Raw genomic sequence first — 18,001 nt, 5'->3', positions numbered from 1 at the left:
ACCCAGGAGCAAGTCCCATTTACTGTCATTGTTAAAAGAATATACATAGTAGCATGTTCAAAGTACAGGTTTGTAACATTTCCCCAGGTGCAGTCACAGACCATGGCAGCATCAAGTCTAACATATTAAAAATAAAATATTGAAATGAATGGGGACCCACCTGAATTTGGCTCGTGACCCACCTAGTGGGTCAATCCCACAGTTTGGGGAACACTGATATAATGTGAGAACTCATGTGTCTAGGCTTCTCTTAGAAGTCGCTTCACTCTGTTCAGACGGGGCAGCCTTGATCTAGGATTTTGACCCACCTCCCCATTAACTAAGCATCTCATCCTATTGCAGTTATGGAGAAGCACATCCCCAGAAGTGACCCCAAACAGCTCATCGGGGCACCTCTGAAACCGACCAGCGCACTCCCAGTTCCACCTTCTGCTAAAGCATCTCTGCAGTTTTGGAATGTGTATGGAGAAAGCCACATTGCTGCTGCTCGCTGGAGATTGAAGCCAAGCTCTGTTTATTTGAAGAGCTGTGACCTTGATCACTGGGAGCCCAGGGTTAATGCTTTCTAATGCCATAATTACTGTTATTCTTACAATAGTAGTTTATTTGCTATTTTATAGACGAGGAGAGAGAGAGAGAGAGAGAGAGAGAGAGAGAGAGAGAGAGAGAGAGAGGAAGACCAGAAGGTCATTCCACCAAAGGGCTCACAATCTAAATGACTCTGAATGGGAAGAATTATCGGTTTTATTGAACACATCCTCCCAGGTTAGATGGGTGTGCAAATAGGACTGCTGGAGAGGCATCAAAGGGTCTTATAGCTGGAGTGATGCAGAGTCTATCCAAGCATAGAGGTCTTCAACAGGTGGGGTGTCTCTGGCAGGGTGTGCAACAGCTCCATGGGGGTAGGCCATGGGGGCAGGCAAGGTGATGTGAGTTGCATCAGTGGTGGATTTTGGCGTGCGTGCATGTGTGTGTGTGAGAGAGAGAGAGAGAGAGAGAGGGCAGCAATGAATGCCGCAGACTAAAAAGGCTGTGTTTAAAGGAGTAAAACTTCAATTCAGTTTTTTTGTCCATCTGAAATCTCTTGCTTGTCAGTTCCAGTGGATGATATGCCCTCCCAGTTCCAGTACTGGAAGGGAGGGAGAAAAGCTTCCATAAGTTTTCAACAAGGCTCAGCGTATGTGTAAAATGCCTAATGGACACAATTCGTTTTCCAAAATGAACATCTTGACCTGAATACCCTCTCTCTCTCTCTCTCTCTTTCTCTCTCTCTCTCTCTCTCACACACACACACACACACACAAAACAGCACCATCATGGCATCCCACAAATTCCCATTTCCTACAAGTAGTGGGAGCATATAAAAGTGAGCAACCACCTCAACTGTCCTCACTGATGGGCCGGCCCGGGTAAGATCATCCTTTATACTTCAGAACTGTCTAAATTGCTGCCTTTAACCCATTTTTGCCCGGCTCACAGGTGCACACATTCGGACCCTGTTGCGTAAATGCAATGTTGGACAGAAATGGCTTAATGACACCTGAAATCCCAGCTCATGGTTGGGCAGGAAGCCTAGATCAGGAATGATAGTTTGGGGAGGGCGCTCAACATTGCACAGGAGATCCCTAGGACTTTTCTGAGAACTACCGTTTCCAGAAGCCCATGGAAAGAGGGAGCGGTGGCATAGCTGGAGGGGGGCAGAGCACCCAGTCCGGCGGGGGGGCTTGGTGGGGGTGTGAGAGTCCCCTCCCTTTGAAGCCATTCCTGGTGGGTGGAGGCAAAATGGAGCCGTACAGTTCCATTTTCCCCCCCCTCCAGCTACGCCACCGGGAGGGAGTGACTATGAAACCAGTTTAAGCCTGAAGTTTCACCATTCCCGAGTGATGTGATGGGGTTCTGTCCTCATGGGGAAAGTCCCAAAGGCTAAACGGTTACAACTTTTTCCTAGAGCTGGTGATTTATTGATAGCTAGCAAAGAAAGGAATTCCCCTCTCTTGGCTTTCTTTCCATCAGAGTAGCACAATGCCTTTTCTATACGGGGTGTCACTTCCCGACAGAGCTCATTATTTCTGTGGCACCCATTCAGTGCTATGAAATAGGTTGGTTCCTTCGGGGTATCTGTTCATCAATATTTATTGCATGGACAGTACGTGTCTTTTCCTGTTCTAGGGCATGTGAAGCTATCACTTTTCAACAAGAGGGCCATTTAGGGTTTGCGTCCCCGCTGCGTCACCCCCACGATGGACCTCTTCCCATGCAGTGGGCAGGGCAATGTCTCAGGTGGTGGGCCCGGCAATGCACCATTGCCCCCCCCCCTCACTGGTTTTTTTGGCTAGACCTTTTGATAGAATAGAGATATTTCAACATGGCTTGTTTCATTGCATTCTGCATGAAATTATGCATTGAATATAAGAACATAAGAACAGCCCCATTGGATCAGGCCATAGGCCCATCTAGTCCAGCTTCCTGTATCTCACAGCGGCCCACCAAATGCCCCAGGGAGCACACCAGATAACAAGAGACCTCATCCTGGTGCCCTCCCTTGCATCTGGCCTTCTGACATAGCCCATTTCTAAAATCAGGAGGTTGCACTTACACATCATGGCTTGTACCCCGTAATGGATTTTTCCTCCAGAAACTTGTCCAATCCCCTTTTAAAGGCATCCAGGCCAGACGCCATCACCACATCCTGTGGCAAAGAGTTCCAAGGACCAAACAAACGCTGTGTAAAGAAATATTTTCTCTTGTCTGTTCTAACTCTTCCAACACTCAATTTTAGTGGATGTCCCCTGGTTCTGGTGTTATGTGAGAGTATAAAGAGCATCTCTCTATCCACTTTATCCTTTCCATGCTTAATTTTGTATGTCTCAATCATGTCCCCCCTCAGGTGCCTCTTTTCTAGGCTGAAGAGGCCCAAACGCCGTAGCCTTTCCTCATAAGGAAGGTGCCCCAATGATACGTAACATGACTGCATTTTTCAAAAATACCAAGATTTGTCCGATTTTGGCCAGTAGTGGCGTCGCCCCTGCCTGTGTGTGCCACCCGGTGTGGCCTGCACTCCCTCCACACTCCCTTAGTGTTGCCAATGTTTCTCAAAAACTTTCTTCTGAAGACAGGGGCAGTGTGATCTGGTGCTGTCTCAGATCTACTGCCTCTAAGCTACCTAAGAAAACAAAAACAAAAAAATCACCGACCCCTTAAACATAAGAACAGCCCCACTGGATCAGGCCATAGGCCCATCTAGTCCAGCTTCCTGTATCTCACAGTGGCCCACCAAATGCCCCAGGGAGTACACCAGACAACAAGAAGACCTGCAAGGCCTCCTGGGAATTGTAGTTTAAGAACATAAGAACAGCCCCACTGGATCAGGCCATAGGCCCATCTAGTCCAGCTTCCTGTATCTCACAGCGGCCCACCAAATGCCCCAGGGAGCGCACCAGATAACAAGAGACCTGCAAGGCATTCTGGGAATTGTAGTTAAGAACAACAGCCCCACTGAATCAGGCCATAGGCCCATCTAGTCCAGCTTCCTGTATCTCACAGCGGCCCACCAAATGCCCCAGGGAGCACACCAGATAACAAGAGACCTGCATCCTGGTGCCCTCCCTTACTGCGCACCTCGTGTGCTGCTGTGAAGCCCAGCCAAATCTCTGACACTCTAGCCTTCTACCCTCTTCTACTCCACACTTCCTCTTCTGTTCCATTCGCTTAGTCCAGTGGTCCCCAAACATTCTGTGGAAGGGACGCCCCATCCTGCAGCTGGTGAGGACCTTGGCACCTAAGTCGTGACACATGACACGATGACATCACCGCCACTTACTTCAAGGTTCGGGACGATGTCAGGACCCTACAAACAGCAATAAAAGTCTCAGGGAGAGTGGTTGGTGCCAAAACTGGATGCAGGAGCTCTGCCCGCCGAGCCTTTACTCCAGCCATTTTCAACCACTGTGCCGTGGCACACTGATGTGCCACGAATGGTCCCCAGGTGTGCCGCAGGAGTTTGGTGGAGGGTCATTTGTTAATAGGACCATTGGGGATATGAGCCCCCCACCAACAGCAAGGTGTGCCTTGTCAAATGTCCAAAAACTGATGGTGTGCCTTGACAATTTTAGTATCTTGTCAGTGTGCCATGAGATGAAAAAGGTTGAAAATCACTGCTCTACTCCGTGGTCTTCAGTGCTGTGTCGTAGTCTCGCCGCTGGGTGTCCCATGCCGTCCATCCCAATCTGGGAACCACTGCCTTGTTCCTCGATGTCCCCGGGGAGTGAGAGCATGAGCAGTGGAAGCAAGTGGGCATTTAAGGAGTGGGTGACCAGCTCAGCTGACCTCACGGATGGGCCGGCCCTGGCAGGTTTCTCCTTTTACAGTTCAAATCCGCCTGTCCTGCTGACACCTGTAATCCTGGCTCACAGTTGGGCTGGAACAGGAAGCCTCGATTAGGAAAGCAAGCACAAGAGAGTCTGTTTGTTCTACACTAATATAAGCACAGCTGGAGTCCTTGGCCCCTCCGCCTCTCGGCGGAGCAAAAAGGACACACAGTCGTTTGCCAAATCCCCACTGTGGACCTGAGCTGCGTACGGGGGCTGCTTGTCCAGACCTGTTCCTGTAACCTCCGCCGCTGCCTTGTCTGTGTGTTTTGTGTGGAATGAAAGGTTTTTCCCTACAAGCTGACCCCAATGTCTCTCCCTGGGCTGTCTGTCAAAGCCTCCCTTTCATCCAAGCAGGTCTTTCAATGGAGCCCCGATGATTTACTGTCAAAATCGCGCTGTTCCCTGTCAGAGATTGCCATCGAAAAGCGTATTTGCAACTAATAGGGGTTTTCTCTAGACGCCGACGCTGCCTCTTCTCTATGTTCTCTCCCCCCCCCCCCTTCTTCAAATATTGTTTTACGAGCCTGGTTCTTAACTGTCTTCCCATCACAGAATTTGGGCCTCGGGGTACAATTCCCTCGCCTCTAAGCCACGGGGGCGAGGCTTTGATGCTTGGCTTGGAGAACTTGGAACCCCTCCATGAACGATCTCCTTTTTCCTCCGCCGCCCCTCTCCAAACTAGTTCGGTGCATCTTTAGTTAGCAAAAAAAAAAAAAGCAAACAATAAAATAGAGGGAATCCCACATGTTGCAATTAAAAAAAATGCAACTTCCACAATTGATTTAAAACATTCTTTGATGGTGCCTTTCGGAACCAGGGGACATCCACTGAAATTGAATGTTGGGAGAGTTAGAACAGACAAAAGAAAATATTTCTTTACTCAGCGTGTGGTTGATCTGTGGAACTCCTTGCCACAGGATGTGGTGATGGCGTCTGGCCTGGATGCCTTTAAAAGGGGATTGGACAAGTTTCTGGAGGAAAAATCCATTACGGGGTACAAGCCATGATGTGTATGTGCAACCTCCTGATTTTAGAAATGGGCTATGTCAGAATGCCAGATGCAAGGGAGGGCACCAGGATGAGGTCTCTTGTTATCTGGTGTGCTCCCTGGGGCATTTGGTGGGCCGCTGTGAGATTCAGGAAGCTGGACTAGATGGGCCTGTGGCCTGATCCAGTGGGGCTCTTCTTATGTTCTTAACTACAATTCCCAGGAAGCCTTGCAGGTCTCTTGTTATCTGGTGTGCTCCCTGGGGCATTTGGTGGGCCGCTGTGAGATGCAGGAAGCTGGACTAGATGGGCCTATGGCCTGATCCAGTGGGGCTGTTCTTATGTTGGCAGCCATGTCTCTTTCTTGGGGAGGAGGGCTGTCTCTGAGTGGTACAGCCTCTCCCCGGTTGACATTCTTGGCATCTCCCATCTGAAATTCTGCAGAGCTGGTTGGCATCAACAATACTGGATAGACCAGTATTGATCCAACAGAGACCTGGTTGACATCAACAATACTGGATGAACCAGGAAGGATGGACCAAGGGTCCAAGGCAAACAAGACCGGCTCATTCATGAGGCCAACTGAGCTGGTCGTTTCAGACAGCAGACTGATAGGTGTTGCCCACATCCAACCCAGCTGCTGCAGACTTCTATCCTAGAGCCATACGCCCCCTAGCTTCATTAAAACACAGTCGATAATGCTGAATTTTGCATGTTTTAGTACTGATTAGTGTATTTGGTTCTGTGAGAGAGGTCTGCCCTTCTCTCCTGCATGTGGGCTTCATAGAGGCTGTTGGTGGACCTCTTGAGGACCTGGGATGCTGAACTGGATGGACCTTGAGCCTGTTCCAGCAAGGCTTCCCTTATGCTTGTAATATTAAGCGATGATTTTAACAGCAATTGAAGTCAACCATTTCACACCGTTGCCTAAACATTTCAACAACGTGAGTTAAAATTCCAGGAGAAGAAATGGATGCACAAGGTCCATGGACATGTATGGGAGAGCTTCACTCTGGACAAATAAATCCCATTTTCACCACTTCAGAGCTAAATTTCCAACCATCGCCAAAGGGGAAATTTCATGTCACATCGACACCCTATAACCAAGAGGGCATTTGCATTGCTGTCTCTCCCTAGACATGCCCCAAAACACTTGGACTGTTCCTGCCTTCTTCATAAGCAACCTTTTCCTTTCCTGGACTTTAGCCAGTGACATAGTTAATGATTATGTAGCCCAGTGCCATGCTCAAAATGATGCACTGGAAGTGACATCACACTTGGTCTTTGAAAAAAAGTTAAAATTGGGGAATATCCACCTCCTCTTCCCCCCCCCCAGCAGCTTGCAACCTGCTTGCTCTGCTGTCTCCCCCCAGGCTCCCCCCCCATATTAACACCTTATTGGTTCCCTGTTGTCTCATAACAACACCTAACTGGCTCCTGGAACAAACAGTCTCATTGGTCAGTTTTAAGACAATCCAGTTCGTGTTACATAAGGCAGTTGTGTTTTCATGTTCTGGTTATTTGGCTATAACTTTTGATAGAATAGAGATATTTTGACGCAGTTTGTATCATTGCATTCTGCATTAAATTCTGCACTGAATGGTATATAACATGATGGAATTAAAATGCTAATGTTTTCACAATTGTGGCCACCAGTGTCAAGCTCAGGTTGTTGCTCCCCCCATAAGCTTGTTGCCTGGTGCAATTGCTACCCCCTGCACTCCCCCCTTAGCTACGCCACTGACTTTAGCAATATAAACATCCAGGGCAAATATTTGTACACATTGAAGAACTGATTTTGAAAGAATAAATAGGAACTGCAAGGAGTCACAAGCAACAATTTGGAAAAAAAATACCTTTCTGAATCCATTTGGAATTTTTTTTTGGGGGGGGGGGGGCCTTTCTCCATTCTCCTTAAGGCAGGTCATGTACACACATAGTTTTCTGATGCCGCAGTTATAGCTGTTTGCATGGGAAATGTGTCTGCTATTATCCTGGCCTCCACCTTGAATGACAACCTGTGATTTTCTCGTGTCGGGACGCATCTTCGAGTCTATTAAGCCAGGCTGTCCTCTACACTACCTACAGTTTTGCTCAGGGTGGGGCCCCGCCTATTAATCTTCATTCCCATAAAAAGTAAATTTCCTTTTGATAGCGACTCTCGGGAAAGTTTGCACTTTGCAGGGCAAAAAGGTGAAGAAGGGAAAGGTGAAATGGCGGCGTCAACCCAATCGGCTGAGCTGCTCCAGTGTCATTTGTCTGCCATCCACCTTTCGGTGTCTGGCTAGGATTCACATAATCCCAGGGCACTTAGCGGGAATTTGAAAGGTGTCCAGTGTGGCCTGGCACCCCCCAACACACACTACCCAAATCGAGCCGTTCATAAGGAGGAAGAGGGATGGGCGCTGATGCCCTAAGAACCTTCTGGGCCAACCCAGCTCCCAGTCCCCCTCCGATCCCCTTTCAGGGGAGGAGACTCTTGTGTTCCTGGGTGGGCCAAACAAAGTCCTGATCCGCTGCTTACATTGCGTGAACGGCAGTCTCGGGGAGCTGTAGATGTGATTTGGAAGCCAGGTCTACTGCCACACCATTCTGCCCATCTTTTGAGATGGTCAGAGGAGGCTCTGCTCCACATGCAGTCACTTGTTGAGTGTATGCACACAAGACAGGGCCTTCTCCATGATAGCTCCCAGAATTCCCTTCTTCAAGTGTTAGCCTGTGCATGTTTACTTAAGTCCTCCTGAGATCCGTAGAAATTAATCCCAGGTAAATTTGCATTGGATCGTAGCGTTATGGGCGATGTAGAGCTTTAGGGTATCCCTTGTGAAAGTCAATGGTCTAGAAATTCACATAGGCCCTTAGGCATATTTCTCAGTTTGTCTCCCACTGAACCAGATGCTTCTCAGCAAAGATCTTTTATCCAAATCGTTTGCAGCAGGAACGGTGCTTAAAAGATGGACTATCTAGAGTGGAGAAGGCCTTGGGGTTGGTATAGATACAGTACGGAATAAACTTACAGCACAAAAATCCAGGCAAATACTGCTGCCCACAAGTGTGTCAATAAGGGCAGTTGTGTCACAAGGGACTGTGGGCGTGACACGCTGCCCTCCCATATCAAGTGATGCCAACCCTAGTGACGTCGACGGTCATGGGTCATGGCTTGCACACCCAAATACCACCCTCTTGTTCTACTGATACCAGAAGATGATTTACACTGCGAGGAATGGAACTCAGGTGGGATAATAAAGGCCAAGCACGTTTGTGGCAAGGAACCCTTTGTTCTCAGTTAAGAAATACCCTGTATTTCCATGCCCGTAATTTGTATTATATAATTTATACAAGAAATATTAATGATAGCTTTGTGGGCTAATTACTTTGCCCTGTTGCGTTGCTCGGCTCTCCCCAGTCAACTGCTTCCAGCAGTTGCGCAAGATCACTTGGGAACAGGACTTCCCTTTGAAAGGACTAAATTGTAGGTTCTTAAAGACCCAACGGTTTGCGTAATGACCCCACGGCTGGAGGGAAAGGGGGGTCTCCTCCTGCATGCAATGGGGAATGGTTTCTTCAATGGGAGGGTTATCATGGAGTTGGAGAGGATGGGGGGGCTTCACGGGGGGGGGGATATGGTGATGCATGTGCCAGGTCTCTCAATGTTGCATCAGCAGCCAAGGGGCATCTGGACATCGCAAAAACAGCAACAGCGGTTGTAAGAGGGCCGCTGCTGCGTTGTAAGAAAAGACAGATCGGGTTTAGAGCCTAATGGTTAGCGATGGCTCTTTATCCTTTGCTCTCTGTTCTATTATTTCTCCTGCGGTGACTGGGATTGAGATGGAGACATGGGTAGCTTCTGTCGCCACCACAAAAACTAGGGACCCCAGGCTGCAATCCTATCCATACTTAATTGAAAGTGAGCCCCATTGGCTCTAATGAGCGGACATGCCTAGGATTGGGTTCCCAGTCAAGAGGTTGTCTTGGGAGGGGGGGCTCCCTCCTGGTGAATAGAGAGCCCAAAAATTCTGGGGCAGGGGTTGTCTTTCTTCTAGAAATTTGAAATAGGGTAAGTGGGTAATCTGGGAAGCATGAGAGGCTACCCCCTCCCCCACCAGTGTACTTGGACCTGGCAGGTAAAACAATTAAAAATCAAAAGGCTTTTTTTTTCTTCCCTTTTTTTTTTTTTTAAAAAAAAAAGGGCTGAAGGCAGTAAAAAGAAAGGAGGATAGAAAGGAATCCAAGCAAGGCACATCTCCAAAAACCAACAGGTATGTCAATAAATAAATAAATAAATAAGCAGAGGTTGGTGGGCAAAGGTAGACCAGGAGATTAAAATGCAATTTCAGGTGCTAAATTTCAGGTGCTAAGCAGTTTACACCTGCTTGCAAAGTGCAGGAGCTCTTTGCAGGGCAATTCTGATTTTTTTAAAAGCCTCATGGTTTGGGGCAATTAGTTATCCGATCCTTCCATCACTTGTGTTTTCATTGGAGGCTCTGCTCCGCTGCTATCGGACCCACCAGGTTGCAACCCACCACCGGTGGGTCCTCACCCACAGTTTGGGAACCACTGCCTTGTTTGATCCTGCATAGGTGCCGGAAAGTTGGATGGATTTGAACCTTAAGTGTCCCACGGTGTAGTACAACCCAGAAGTTTTTGCCTTGCTGTGGCACAAGTCAGGGAAGAATTACTGCACAACATAGGTGGCCATCCTTCTAAAGCGGCCATTTTCAACCACTGTGTCATGGCATACCGGTGTGCCACAAGTGGTCCACAGGTGTGCCACAGGAATTTGGGGGAAGATTTTTTATTGGTAAGGCCAATCGGATTGTGAGCCCCCCGCTGGCAGCACAGTGTGCCTTGTCAATTGGAAAAAATCTGATGACAATTTTAGTGCCTTGTCAGTGTGCTGGTTGGCAACTTTGAGTCTCGAAAGGCTATGGTAGAAGCCTACCGCACCCGGTATTCCCAGGCGGTCTCCCATCCAAGTACTAACCAGTACTAACCAGTTACTGTACTGTTAGTACAGTACTGATAACTGTACAGTGATAACTGTACTGTAACAGTTAGTACTAACCAGTACTAACCAGGCCTATCCAGGGAGTGGGAGAAGTGGGTGTAAGTTGGTGGAGGAAGGTAGGTGCCCCCCCTCAACAATCTGCTGCCTGAGGCAACCGTTTCAGTTGGCCTCATGGATGGACCGGCCCTGCTTGGTTGGCAACCTCCAGTCTCGTAAGACTATGGTAGAAGCCTACAGCACCCGGTATTCCCAGGTGGTCTCCCATCCAAGTACTAACCAGGCCTGACCCTGCTTAGCTTCCGAGATCAGACAAGATCGGGAGATAGTGTTCAGTATAGGGAGATGGTTGCAGCCTTCAGTCTCGAAAGACTATGGTAGAAGCCTACCGCACCCGCTATTCCCAGGCGGTCTCCCATCCAAGTACTAACCAGGCCTGACCCTGCTTAGCTTCCGAGATCAGACAAGATCGGGCATGTGCAGGATAACAGTTCAGTGTGCTATGAGATGAAAAAGGGTGTAAGTCCCTGTTCTAAAGTGATCCTGCTCCCTCAACACACACACAAGCAAATGGACACCTTTCCCCCAAACACACTGAGCAATATTGAGTGCAGGCTGAGACCTCTCCCTCAAGGGTAAATCGAGGAGCCATAGTAATGAAATCAATTATCTCTCCTTTTACTCCTCTTTGTCCTGGTCTCATGGAGAGAAAGAACCCGAGAGAATCAGTCCCGAAAAGAGCTTCGTAATTGTAGCTCCAGAGCGCGGCGCGGCGAAAGTCACCACGGCAACCAAGCAAGGACAGAGGTTACCCAGTCAAGAAGGGGCTGTTGAAAACTCTCCGCCAGGCAGCCACCATGGGGTTAACCGGCCTTATGAAAAGGCTCTCGAGCGCAGCAGAGAAAAGGGGACGAGGACTGAGAAAAAATTAATTTCCTCTCTTTTTTTGGGCCCCATCCCGTTCGTCTTTTGATTGAGGTCCAAGAGCAAATTGTATCTGAGCAACCTGCACCTGGGCCTGCCCAGATCTGAGAGCCAAGTGTTCATCTAGCAGATGCAAGCCTTGGGATGCATCTGGAAGAAAGCTAAACACCATGCACAGCACTTCCAAACAGGCACCTAACAGGAGCCTGTGATCTCTCTCTCTCTCTCTCTCTCTCTCTCTCTCTCTCTAAGCCCTGGCACTGCATAAGAACATAAGAACAGCCCCACTGGATCAGGCCATAGGCCTGTCTAGTCCAGCTTCCTGTATTTCACAGCAGCCCCACCAAATGCCCCAGGGAGCACACCTGATAACAAGAGACCTGCATCCCTGTGCCCTCCCTTGCATTTGACAGAGCCCATTTCTAAAATCAGGAGGTGGCACATACACATCATGGCTTGTAACCCGTGATGGATTTTTCCTCCAGAAACATGTCCAATCCCCTTTTAAAGGCGTCCAGGCCAGACGCCATCACCACATCCTGTGGCAAGGGGTTCCACAGACCAACCACATGCTGAGTAAAGAAATATTTTCTCGTCTGTTCTAACTCTCCCAACACTTAATTTTAGTGGAACTAAAATTTACAACTGCAGCTGGCCCAGCCATGAAGCAGCCTGATGCAGCTTGTGTCTGTGGCAAATGTTGGGGGGGGGGCAACGTATTTGGGGGGCTCTTCACCCGAGTCTGCTGCCACAGCCCTCCAGCCCACCATGCACACAAGTCGCATTGATCCACATTGTTCTCACTTGAACTGGAAATGGATCACCCGCTTCCTTAACCGTGCCCCTCACCGTGTTTGCCACACATGGAAGTGTGGGACTTCTGGTTTCATTCCCAGGGACCATGTGAACCAAAGGGACACAACCCTCTAAATACAACTGGGGCCTACTGTACAAGGAGCATGGCAAAGTTCCCCCCCCCCCATAGTGCGCTGTGGCAGAGATGGGAGTGTCCCTGATCACATCACTCCTGCCTGGCACTCTCTGAATCACAAGCCATGGAGGCCCTTGAAACTGAGTGAGAAGTTTAAATGAGAGTCCCACTGGATCAGGCCATAGGCCCATCTAGTCCAACTTCGTGCATCTCACAGTGCCCACCAAATGCCCCAGGGATTCATATTGCCTCATATGCCATCACTGGGGGATTAAGAACATGAGAAGAGCACTGCTGGATCAGGCCAAAGGCCCATCTAGTCCAGCTTCCTGTATCTCACAGCGGCCCACCAAATGCCCCAGGGTGCACACAAGACAACAAGAGACCTGCATCCTGGTACCCTCCCTTGCATCTGGCATTCTGAGGTCACCTGCTTCTAAAACCAGGAAGTTGCACATACTGATCATGGTTTGTAATCTGTGATGGACTTTTCTCCTAAGAAATCTGCCCAATCCCCTTTTAAAGTCATTGAGGTTAGGTGCCATCACCACATCATGTGGCAAGGAGTTCCACAGATGGATTACATGCTGGATAAAGAAATACTTTGTTTTTTTCCTCACTCTCCTGACACTCAATTGGAGGGAGTGTCTCCTGGTTCTGGTGTTGTGTCGAAGGTTGGGCAGCTGGTTGGGAGGATGGAAGAGGAGGAAGATGAACAGGAGGGCACCAAGATGCAAGAGAGGGAAACAGATGCAAGGGAGAGCACAGGGAGACAGGTCTCTTGTTGTCTTGTGTGCCCCTGGAAGCATTTGGTGGGCCACTGTGAGATACTGGAAGCTGGACTAGATGGGCCTATGGCCTGATCCAGTGGGGCTGTTCTTATGGTCTTAACTACAATTCCCAGGAAGCCTTGCAGGTCTTCTTGTTATCTGGTGTGCTCCCTGGGGCATTTGGTGGGCCGCTGTGAGATACAGGAAGCTGGACCAGATGGGCCTATGACCTGATCCAGTGGGGCTGTTCTTATGTTCTTAACTACAATTCCCAGGAAGCCTTGCAGGTCTTCTTGTTGTCTGGTGTGCTCCCTGGGGCATTTGGTGGGACACTGTGAGATACAGGAAGCTGGACTGGATGGGCCTGAGGCCTGATCCAGCAGGACTCTTCTTACATTCTTAGAAGGGACTCACTAAAGGGAGACCTGAGAAAGGAGGATTGGAGTGACAAGAAAGACAAGTGGGATGACCAGACTCATCTAAGAAAGACCCGGCAGAGGGGAGGCCCCTGACTGGCTAGGGATTGCAGAAAGAGCTACCCAGCTGAATAATCTCCTAGCTGGCAGATAGCACAAACAATCTGGCCACACATTTGGGCTATCTCCCCAGGCAGGAAGTATGCTCTGGGGGCAGGAAGCGTGCCCTGGAGTTTAAGCTTCTGCCTTGCTTGAAAAAGCTAAGCTGGATCAGCTTGGGTCTCACCTTGGATGGGAGACTGGAAAGCATGGGTAGATAGACGAAGGAACGTGGACTGACAAGAAACAGATCACATCCTGTGGAAGCTTGGAAAGCCCAAGAACTGTGCAGCCAGGATCACAATTGCACCATGAAGGGAAACACCTGGAGAAGTGAAGGGTCCTATGAGTTTCTCTCATAGCGTAACACTAGTAAAAACCCAATTTTTTTTTTTTTGGGGGGGGGGGGTTATCTGGTGTGCTCCCTGGGGCATTTGGTGGGCCGCTGTGAGATACAGGAAGCTAGACTAGATGGGCCTATGGCCTGATCCAGTGGGGCTGTTCTTATGGTCAGAAGGGAGATTTGTGGTCCATCTACCTAAGTAAGCCACCTCGAGTCTATGCAACTCAAGTCTACGAGTCTGTGAGAAAGGCAGTATATAAATTACTGTAATTACTTAATAAATTACTTAATAAATAAATACACAGTTGGAGGAGACTGTCTGTCAACTGGTGGCTTGGCTCTTTGGCATCCTCAAAGGCCTTATCACCAACTATTCTCAAGGCGGAGGGCCTCCACCTGACTCAAGGCTATCAAGAAAGTGGATGACGCATGTCTGATTTCCTGTTGGGACCCCCCCCCCACCCAATGGCCACCCAAACCTCATTGGAGGTAGAGATTTCTCCCCCCCCCCTTTTGGGTAAAGAATGGAGAGCAAACACCATGTCATTTGTTCTGCTGTCGTTCCCAGGAAACATACCTGAGATGCTTAATTCAACTTCCTCCCCTTTCTGAAACGGCCGCTTCCTGCGTTCATTCATCCAGCCAAGCGATTGCGGCATCCCTGGTGCGAAAGCGAAGCCGACACGAGTGTCCGTAAGCGGCCACTGGTGAGAAAGGCTTTCGTTATTTATTCAGCACCTTGTCAATCTCCCTCTCCTCTTTTCCTCACCGAACCCACCATTTTAAAAATATTAAACACACCACGACCTAAGCAGGAAGATTAAGCTCGTTTAAACCTTATCAGCTCAGGTGGGAGATTTAATTCCAGTGAAATGAGGAAGGGCCGAGAGCCGTGTTGTAACAAGAGCCCCCCAGCTCAGGAACTAATCACCTAGAAAGCATCGTAGAGGAGGGACGGGGGGGGCGTGTGGTTGTGGGAGCAAACAATATCCCCTGGCTCCTGGCAACCCTTATTACTTGCCATAGACATGCACAGGCTGAATATTCAGATCTCTGGACCAAGAGGCACAAAAACATTCGGAGGGTTTGCTGGCAGCCTCATCAGAGCCCGTTCACCTCTGCTGCCAGCCTGCCCTTCCGCTGTCCTCATCCCCATTTCTCTGCTGCCACCTGTAGAGCTGCAATGCGATGTGATCCTGGCTTCCTGGATGCAACCGAGAGGCGCTTCTGGTTTGCACAGGTAAACAAGAAGTGCCTTCCAGTTGCCACCAGGAGACCTTCTGAGGCCCTCCAAGTCATGGGCTTGGCATCTATGGATATTCAAGTTCACGGATTAGAAGGGCCCACTATACCAGCATAACATCGATTCCAGGTTTGTAAAATGAATAGTTTGCCTTCCTTGTTTTGCTTCTGAACACTCATTGTTCGTTTTCCACTTAGCCCAGGGGGTCTCCAAACATTTTGGCCAGAGGGCTGCATCAAGTATCTGGCACAGTGTTGAGGACCAGAAAAAAAAAAATTAAATAAATAGAGATGGAACTTAGGTGAGTGAATAATTGAATGAATGGGCTCTTCCATTCAACCTGTCGGACCCTCAGAATGCCCTCCAGACACAACCAGAGCACAGCTCCGATCATGTTCAGTTGAGTGGGCCAGTGGCTTTCAGGGGACAAGAGGCTGGCCATGGGCCGCATCTGGCCCCCGGGCCGGGGTCTGGAGACCCTTGCACTAACCCATGCCTTTCCTCTCCTCCAATCTCTCTTCTGTTTCATTCCCTTCTTCCTTTTCAAAATCAGTAAGCACAAGGTGGCAGAAGGAGTCTACACAGCCACCCCTCTCCAACACCCTCCTTCCCTCCTTCTCTTTCAAATCTAGTGACCATGGGAGAAGAAAGTGGATGAGGAGAGAGTGGTGGGGTATCTCTCTAGCCCACTGCTCTCTTCTCCTCCATTTCCTCTCCTGTTCTTTGAATCCAGTGAGGAGAAGAAGGGCTGTTGGCACCCCACCAGGGAAGCGGGAGAGGGAAGGGCACCTGGCACCATGCCTCAGGGCGCGGACATTTTCCACGTCCTGGAAGAGACCAGAAAAGTCTGTTCAACTCAGCCTTCGCGCCCGATCTTTGGCATCTGCCCCTTCCAGCGGGTTCTTCAATCCATTTCTTTTCAGCCGCTCTTTTCTCCGACAAAGTCTTTGGGGGCATCCAAGGGCATCATGTGATCTCCGTGCCATGGGGGCAGGGATCTTGGGAGGGGGCTGTTGATTGCTGGCCATGTGCTGGACGGAGCTTGCATTAGCGTCGGCTATTTTTGCAAAGATGATCTGTATTTTTAATACAAGGCAAAAAGGCCTCTAAGTGCCCTGAGTCTTTTTAATGCACAATTTGGATAAATTCAAATCAATACCTTAGTAATGAATAACAACAAACCGGGAGAAGGCACTATTGAGATATGGGCCCACTCCTGGGTTCTCGAGCCATCTGAAGGCCATTAACAGCGAAAGGAGCCCGAGTTAGACCCGTCTACGTTGCGAGACCTGCCAAGCGGCACTCAAAGCACCTAGTCTGGCCTGCTAGGTGATTGACAGCAGCTGTCAGTGCAAGCAGGCATCAGAAGCTACTATGCCCCAACTCAGTCCATTAATCTATCTTTAGGCTTAGTTTGTCCCTTGCGGCTGGGTTCCTTGCAGGAATTGCCCACCTAGAGATTCTGCCAGACTGAACCTCAAACCTTCTGCATGCCCCACCCCTGAACCATCATCCCCTTCAGATAGACCCAGATTTTTATTGGACCCAGTACAGCTGGGGAATTGACCACTAGCTTAGAGAGCTTGCAAAAGAGATGCAACCGATTCACGCAGAACAAGTCTATCCCTGGCTATATGTAGGGTCGGCTCATCCATGAGGCCAACTGAAGCAGCTCTTCTCCACCCACCTTACCTCCACACTGCTCTTCCTCGTCCTTCCACTACCTGGATAAGAGGAAGAGGGAATGTGGAGGGGGACCACCAGACCTAAGGCCATGAATACTTTCATTTGGAGACAATCGTCTCCAACATCTAGGAAGGTGCTACAAGGAGATCCCTTGAAGCTCTCCTTCTGCTAAAGGTGGACTGTCACCTCCGTCTCTCGCTCCTCACTTGAATTTCCTCTCCATAGCATTGTCCTTTGGTGACACCTGCTGGAGAGAAACAGAAAGCAAATTCCATGCGCATGGCTCTGTCTGGAATGCCCAAGGGAGCTTCTTCTAGGACAGGGGGTGTCCAACTTGTTTCATACAGCGGGCCAAATAACATCCGTGATGCCTGCTGAGGGCCGGAGGTGATGTCATTAGGCAGGAAGTGATGCCATTAAATAGGACATAACCAGGAATTTTTCTCTTTTTCTCACTCAGGAACTCATTAGCTGCAAATCCTGATCCTATTTCAAGTTCTGGGAGAGCCCAATTATCATGCGGGCTGCCCTTTCAGCGGTGCCACCTCAGCACTGCCCAGCTGAGGGCCATATAAAAAGCTTCAGCAGGCCACATCCAGCCCCCGGCCCTAACGTTTGACACCCCTGTTCTAGGAAGTATGAGGAGGAGATGTCCGGTTTCGGGTGCAAAGCCTCCATCAGCCAGGAAGTTGGCAGTCCTCAGAATGAAAGCGGCCATGGGAGCGTCAGCATTCCAAGGATGCTGCCAAGGAACATCAAGAAGAGGTGCAGCTTCCTTCAGTCACATGTGCTGATTGACCCAAAGAAGGGTGCATGTGTTGCTCCAGCAGGGCCACCCCAAGACCTGAGGTGGCAAGCCAAATGCTTCCCCCTTACCCAATGATGTGCCAGCATTTGGTGGGCCACTGGGAGATACAGGAAGCTGGACTAGATGGGCATTTGCCCTGATCCAGTGGGGCTGTTCTTATGTTCTTAACTACAATTCCCAGAATGCCTTGCAGGTCTCTTGTTATCTGGTGTGCTCCCTGGGGCATTTGGTGGGCCGCTGTGAGATACAGGAAGCTGGACTAGATGGGCCTATGGCCTGATCCAGTGGGGCTGTTCTTATATTCTTAACTACAATTCCCAGAATGCCTTGCAGGTCTATTGTTATCTGGTGTGCTCCCTGGGGCATTTGGTGGGACGCAGTGAGATACAGGAAGCTGGACTAGATGGGCCTTTGCCCTG

General features: G+C 49.4%; 2 pseudogenes; both read right to left on the bottom strand.

Annotated features, from left to right (window-relative positions):
- Window positions 1–10,593: 10,593 nt before the first annotated feature.
- LOC136634888 (5S ribosomal RNA) lies at window positions 10,594–10,719 on the bottom strand (annotated as a pseudogene).
- Window positions 10,720–10,744: 25 nt separating this feature from the next.
- LOC136634902 (5S ribosomal RNA) lies at window positions 10,745–10,863 on the bottom strand (annotated as a pseudogene).
- Between the last annotated feature and the right edge of the window lie 7,138 nt (window positions 10,864–18,001).

The sequence above is a fragment of the Tiliqua scincoides genome, chromosome 14 (genome assembly GCF_035046505.1).
Source record: "Tiliqua scincoides isolate rTilSci1 chromosome 14, rTilSci1.hap2, whole genome shotgun sequence".
Taxonomy (NCBI): Eukaryota; Metazoa; Chordata; class Lepidosauria; order Squamata; family Scincidae; genus Tiliqua; species Tiliqua scincoides.
This window is presented reverse-complemented; position numbering and strand designations above follow the sequence as displayed.